This window comes from Amphiura filiformis, chromosome 20 (assembly GCF_039555335.1).
Source record: "Amphiura filiformis chromosome 20, Afil_fr2py, whole genome shotgun sequence".
In the NCBI taxonomy this organism is placed as follows: domain Eukaryota; kingdom Metazoa; phylum Echinodermata; class Ophiuroidea; order Amphilepidida; family Amphiuridae; genus Amphiura; species Amphiura filiformis.
Window position 1 is genome coordinate 47,680,288 of NC_092647.1, and position 7,918 is coordinate 47,688,205.

Here is a 7,918-nt window from a genome sequence, read left to right on the forward strand (position 1 = left end):
ATAGCACGTTCTAACCATGAGAAAATGACGATTTCTTAGGTACCTCTTAACACATAAAAGAATAGGAACTTGATTTAGTGGTGTGACCCCTTAAGACCGAGTTCGGTTATAGGCCTGGCTGTTGCAGTAACGTCTGATTTCAATTTTGTGTTTTTTCAGTTGTGTGACCATCATGGTATCATGGATGGAGTAAAAGGAGGCACCCTTCAAGCATTTTTGACTATTTACAAGCAAGATTAATCAAGAAAACAGCCAACAAGAAAAGCCTTTAAAAAGGGATGCTGGGTTTCATTAGTAATTTCAACTACATGGCATTGCCTACTTGACAGTAGATCTGGATATATAAACATTTGTCTCAACTTTTACATGTGTCCTGTGACTAAATTAAAAACATCTGAAAGGTTGAGAAGCAAAAACATAGGCCCTGCCTGATTATCATATCTTAATGTTGCTATCTTCAGTAGATAGCGCATGATTAGCAAAGCACATACTGCATTAATGTGACTCAGAATTATATTTAAAATGATTTCACTTTTAATTGGTCAAGATATGCTAAGAAAGACTGAATATCATGTAACATGATCTTTTAAAACAATTTTTGCTACCTTAAGGGATCACACCACTAAATCAGGTCCTACCCTATCTGACTGAAGAAATAACAGCCTGTGTTTTTATTCGCTGGCCATACCAGGTGCATTTTAATGGAAAAAAAAGTTTGAAATGAAGGCTGGTGTGCCTATTTTTTGGTGATAGTTGTGCTCTTAGGATGTTTTTCTTATCATCCAAGCATAAAATAAAAAATATTACAATTCTGACATTTTAGGAAGATTTTTTAGTTCCATGCACTAAATGACGTCACAGCATAGAGGCGCTGAGATGTGGTGGAAAAAAGTTTGAAATGAAGGCTGATGTGCCTATTTTTGGTGATAGTTGTGCTCTTTGGATGTTTTTCTTATCATCCGAGCATAAAATTAAAACAAATACTACAATAATATTCTGACATTTTAGGAAGATTTTTTAGTTCCGTGCACTAAATGACCTCACAGCATAGAGGCGCTGAGATGTAGTGGAAAAATAGTTTGAAATGAAGGCTGATGTGCCTATTTTTTGGTGATAGTTGTGCTCTTTGGATGTTTTTCTTATTATCCTAGCATAAAATTAAAAAAATATTACAATAATATTCTGACATTTTAGGAAGATTTTTAGTACCATGCACCAAATGACGTCACAGCATAGAGGCGCTGAGATGTAGGCTTTGGTATGGTTTACATCATGTTCAATGCACCACTGCTGCGAAACTTCGAGCCACTCAACTACCAAATAATGGTAGTTTTAGGGTAGAATATATCACAATCTTTTAGCAATGTTTTGTTTTGAATGCCCTAGCACGTTCTAACCATGAGAAAATGACGATTTCTTAGGTACCTCTTAACACATAAAAGAATAGGAACTTGATTTAGTGGTGTGACCCCTTAAGACCGAGTTCGGTTATAGGCCTGGCTGTTGCAGTAACGTCTGATTTCAATTTTGTGTTTTTTCAGTTGTGTGACCATCATGGATGGAGTAAAAGGAGGCACCCTTCAAGCATTTTTGACTATTTACAAGCAAGATTAATCAAGAAAACAACCAACAAGAAAAGCCTTTAAAAGGGATGCTGGGTTTCATTAGTAATTTCAACTACATGGCATTGCCTACTTGACAGTAGATCTGGATATATAAACATTTGTCTCAACTTTTACATGTGTCCTGTGACTAAATTAAAAACATCTGAAAGGTTGAGAAGCAAAAACATAGGCCCTGCCTGATTATCGATCATATCTTAATGTTGCTATCTTCAGTAGATAGCGCATGATTAGCAATGCACATACTGCATTAATGTGACTCAGAATTATATTTAAAATTATTTCACTTTTAATTGGTCAAGATATGCTAAGAAAGACTGAATATCATGTAAAATGATCTTTTAAAAGAATTTTGGCTCCCTTAAGGGATCACACAACTAAATCAGGGCCTACCCTATCTGACTGAAGAAATAACAGCCTGTGTTTTTATTCGCTGGCCATACCAGGTGCATTTTAATGGAAAAAAAGTTTGAAATGAAGGCTGGTGTGCCTATTTTTTGGTGATAGTTAAGATCTTAGGATGTTTTTCTTATCATCCAAGCATAAAATAAAAAAAATATTACAATTCTGACATTTTAGGAAGATTTGTTAGTTCCATGCACTAAATGACGTCACAGCATAGAGGCGCTGAGATGTAGTGGAAACAAATTTTGAAATGAAGGCTGATGTGCCTATTTTTTGGTGATAGTTGTGCTCTTTGGATGTTTTTCTTATCATCCGAGCATAAAATTAAAACAAATACTACAATAATATTCTGACATTTTAGGAAGATTTTTTAGTTCCATGCACTAAATGACGTCACAGCATAGAGGCGCTGAGATGTAGTGGAAAAAGTTTGAAATGAAGGCTGATGTGCCTATTTTTTGGTGATAGTTGTGCTCTTTGGATGTTTTTCTTATTACCCTAGCATAAAATTTAAAAAATATTACAATAATATTCTGACATTTTAGGAAGATTTTTAGTACCATGCACCAAATGACGTCACAGCATAGAGGCGCTGAGATGTAGGCTTTGGCATGGTTTACATCATGTTCAATGCACCACTGCGAAAATTCGAGCCGCTCAACTACCAAATAATGGTAGTTTCAGGGTAGAATATATCACAATCTTTTAGAAATGTTTTGTTTTGAATGCCTATAGCACGTTCTAACCATGAGAAAATGACGATTTCTTAGGTACCTCTTAACACATAAAAAGAATAGGAACTTGATTTAGTGGTGTGACCCCTTAAGACCGAGTTCGGTTATAGGCCTGGCTGTTGCAGTAACGTCTGATTTCAATTTTGTGTTTTTTCAGTTGTGTGACCATCATGGTATCATGGATGGAGTAAAAGGAGGCACCCTTCAAGCATTTTTGACTATTTACAAGCAAGATTAATCAAGAAAACAGCCAACAAGAAAAGCCTTTAAAAGGGATGCTGGGTTTCATTAGTAATTTCAACTACATGGCATTGCCTACTTGACAGTAGATCTGGATATATAAACATTTGTCTCAACTTTTACATGTGTCCTGTGACTAAATTAAAAACATCTGAAAGGTTGAGAAGCAAAAACATAGGCCCTGCCTGATTATCATATCTTAATGTTGCTATCTTCAGTAGATAGCGCATGATTAGCAATGCACATACTGCATTAATGTGACTCAGAATTATATTTAAAATGATTTCACTTTTAATTGGTCAAGATATGCTAAGAAAGACTGAATATCATGTAACATGATCTTTTAAAACAATTTTTGCTACCTTAAGGGATCACACCACTAAATCAGGTCCTACCCTATCTGACTGAAGAAATAACAGCCTGTGTTTTTATTCGCTGGCCATACCAGGTGCATTTTAATGGAAAAAAAGTTTGAAATGAAGGCTGGTGTGCCTATTTTTTGGTGATAGTTGTGCTCTTAGGATGTTTTTCTTATCATCCAAGCATAAAATAAAAAAATATTACAATTCTGACATTTTAGGAAGATTTTTTAGTTCCATGCACTAAATGACGTCACAGCATAGAGGCGCTGAGATGTGGTGGAAAAAAGTTTGAAATGAAGGCTGATGTGCCTATTTTTTGGTGATAGTTGTGCTCTTTGGATGTTTTTCTTATCATCCGAGCATAAAATTAAAACAAATACTACAATAAGATTCTGACATTTTAGGAAGATTTTCTAGTTCCATGCACTAAATGACCTCACAGCATAGAGGCGCTGAGATGTAGTGGAAAAATAGTTTGAAATGAAGGCTGATGTGCCTATTTTTTGGTGATAGTTGTGCTCTTTGGATGTTTTTCTTATTATCCTAGCATAAAATTAAAAAAATATTACAATAATATTCTGACATTTTAGGAAGATTTTTTAGTACCATGCACCAAATGACGTCACAGCATAGAGGCGCTGAGATGTAGGCTTTGGTATGGTTTACATCATGTTCAATGCACCACTGCGAAACTTCGAGCCACTCAACTACCAAATAATGGTAGTTTTAGGGTAGAATATATCACAATCTTTTAGCAATGTTTTGTTTTGAATGCCCTAGCACGTTCTAACCATGAGAAAATGACGATTTCTTAGGTACCTCTTAACACATAAAAAGAATAGGAACTTGATTTAGTGGTGTGACCCCTTAAGACCGAGTTCGGTTATAGGCCTGGCTGTTGCAGTAACGTCTGATTTCAATTTTGTGTTTTTTCAGTTGTGTGACCATCATGGATGGAGTAAAAGGAGGCACCCTTCAAGCATTTTTGACTATTTACAAGCAAGATTAATCAAGAAAACAACCAACAAGAAAAGCCTTTAAAAGGGATGCTGGGTTTCATTAGTAATTTCAACTACATGGCATTGCCTACTTGACAGTAGATCTGGATATATAAACATTTGTCTCAACTTTTACATGTGTCCTGTGACTAAATTAAAAACATCTGAAAGGTTGAGAAGCAAAAACATAGGCCCTGCCTGATTATCATATCTTAATGTTGCTATCTTCAGTAGATAGCGCATGATTAGCAATGCACATACTGCATTAATGTGACTCAGAATTATATTTAAAATTATTTCACTTTTAATTGGTCAAGATATGCTAAGAAAGACTGAATATCATGTAAAATGATCTTTTAAAACAATTTTTGCTCCCTTAAGGGATCACACCACTAAATCAGGTCCTACCCTATCTGACTGAAGAAATAACAGCCTGTGTTTTTATTCGCTGGCCATACCAGATGCATTTTAATGGAAAAAAAGTTTGAAATGAAGGCTGGTGTGCCTATTTTTTGGTGATAGTTGTGCTCTTAGGATGTTTTTCTTATCATCCAAGCATAAAATAAAAAAATATTACAATTCTGACATTTTAGGAAGATTTGTTAGTTCCATGCACTAAATGACGTCACAGCATAGAGGCGCTGAGATGTAGTGGAAACAAATTTTGAAATGAAGGCTGATGTGCCTATTTTTTGGTGATAGTTGTGCTCTTTGGATGTTTTTCTTATCATCCGAGCATAAAATTAAAACAAATACTACAATAATATTCTGACATTTTAGGAAGATTTTTAGTTCCATGCACTAAATGACGTCACAGCATAGAGGCGCTGAGATGTAGTGGAAAAAGTTTGAAATGAAGGCTGATGTGCCTATTTTTTGGTGATAGTTGTGCTCTTTGGATGTTTTTCTTATTACCCTAGCATAAAATTAAAAAAATATTACAATAATATTCTGACATTTTAGGAAGATTTTTTAGTACCATGCACCAAATGACGTCACAGCATAGAGGCGCTGAGATGTAGGCTTTGGCATGGTTTACATCATGTTCAATGCACCACTGCGAAAATTCGAGCCACTCAACTACCAAATAATGGTAGTTTTAGGGTAGAATATATCACAATCTTTTAGAAATGTTTTGTTTTGAATGCCCTAGCACGTTCTAACCATGAGAAAATGACGATTTCTTAGGTACTTCTTAACACATAAAAGAATAGGAACTTGATTTAGTGGTGTGACCCCTTAAGACCGAGTTCGGTTATAGGCCTGGCTGTTGCAGTAACGTCTGATTTCAATTTTGTGTTTTTTCAGTTGTGTGACCATCATGGTATCATGGATGGAGTAAAAGAAGGCACCCTTCAAGCATGTTTGACTATTTACAAGCAAGATTAATCAAGAAAACAGCCAACAAGAAAAGCCTTTAAAAAGGGATGCAGGGTTTCATTAGTAATTTCAACTACATGGCATTGCCTACTTGACAGTAGATCTGCATATATAAACATTTGTCTCAACTTTTACATGTGTCCTGTGACTAAATTAAAAACATCTGAAAGGTTGAGAAGCAAAAACATAGGCCCTGCCTGATTATCATATCTTAATGTTGCTATCTTCAGTAGATAGCGCATGATTAGCAATGCACATACTGCATTAATGTGACTCAGAATTATATTTAAAATTATTTCACTTTTAATTGGTCAAGATATGCTAAGAAAGACTGAATATCATGTAAAATGATCTTTTAAAACAATTTTTGCTCCCTTAAGGGATCACACCACAAAATCAGGTCCTACCCTATCTGACTGAAAAAATAACAGCCTGTGTTTTTATTCGCTGGCCATACCAGGTGCATTTTAATGAAAAAAAAGTTTGAAATGAAGGCTGGTGTGCCTATTTTTTGGTGATAGTTGTGCTCTTTGGATGTTTTTCTTATCATCCAAGCATAAAAAAAAAAATATTACAATTCTGACATTTTAGGAAGATTTTTTAGTTCCATGCACTAAATGACGTCACAGCATAGAGGCGCTGAGATGTAGTGGAAAAAAGTTTGAAATGAAGGCCGGTGTGCCTATTTTTTGGTGATAGTTGTGCTCTTTGGATGTTTTTCTTATTATCCTAGCATAAAATTAAAAAAATATTACAATAATATTCTGACATTTTAGGAAGATTTTTTAGTACCATGCATCAAATGACGTCACAGCATAGAGGCGCTGAGATGTAGGCTTTGGTATGGTTTACATCATGTTCAATGCACCACTGCGAAAATTCGAGCCACTCAGCTACCAAATAATGGTAGTTTCAGGGTAGAATATATCACAATCTTTTAGAAATGTTTTGTTTTGAATGCCCTAGCACGTTCTAACCATGAGAAAATGACGATTTCTTAGGTACCTCTTAACACATAAAAGAATAGGAACTTGATTTAGTGGTGTGACCCCTTAAGGGCGAGTTCGGTTATAGGCCTGGCTGTTGCAGTAACGTCTGATTTCAATTTTGTGTTTTTTCAGTTGTGTGACCATCATAGTATCATGGATGGAGTAAAAGGAGGCACCCTTCAAGCATTTTTGACTATTTACAAGCAAGATTAATCAAGAAAACAGCCAACAAGAAAAGCCTTTAAAAAGGGATGCTGGGTTTCATTAGTAATTTCAACTACATGGCATTGCCTACTTGACAGTAGATCTGGATATATAAACATTTGTCTCAACTTTTACATGTGTCCTGTGACTAAATTAAAAACATCTGAAAGGTTGAGAAGCAAAAACATAGGCCCTGCCTGATTATCATATCTTAATATTGCTATCTTCAGTAGATAGCGCATGATTAGCAATGCACATACTGCATTAATGTGACTCAGAATTATATTTAAAATGATTTCACTTTTAGTTGGTCAAGATATGCTAAGAAAGACTGAATATCATGTAACATGATCTTTTTAAACAATTTTTGCTCCCTTAAGGGATCACACCACTAAATCAGGTCCTACCCTATCTGACTGAAGAAATAACAGCCTGTGTTTTTATTCGCTGGCCATACCAGGTGCATTTTAATGGAAAAAAAAGTTTGAAATGAAGGCTGGTGTGCCTATTTTTTGGTGATAGTTGTGCTCTTTGGATGTTTTTCTTATCATCCAAGCATAAAATAAAAAATATTACAATTCTGACATTTTAGGAAGATTTTTAGTTCCATGCACTAAATGACGTCACAGCATAGAGGCGCTGAGATGTAGTGGAAAAAAGTTTGAAATGAAGGCTGATGTGCCTATTTTTTGGTGATAGTTGTGCTCTTTGGATGTTTTTCTTATTATCCGAGCATAAAATTTAAAAAATATTACAATAATATTCTGACATTTTAGGAAGATTTTTTAGTACCATGCATCAAATGACGTCACAGCATAGAGGCGCTGAGATGTAGGCTTTGGTATGGTTTACATCATGTTCAATGCACCACTGCGAAAATTCAGCCGCTCAACTACCAAATAATGGTAGTTTCAGGGTAGAATATATCACAATCTTTTAGAAATGTTTTGTTTTGAATGCCCTAGCACGTTCTAACCATGAGAA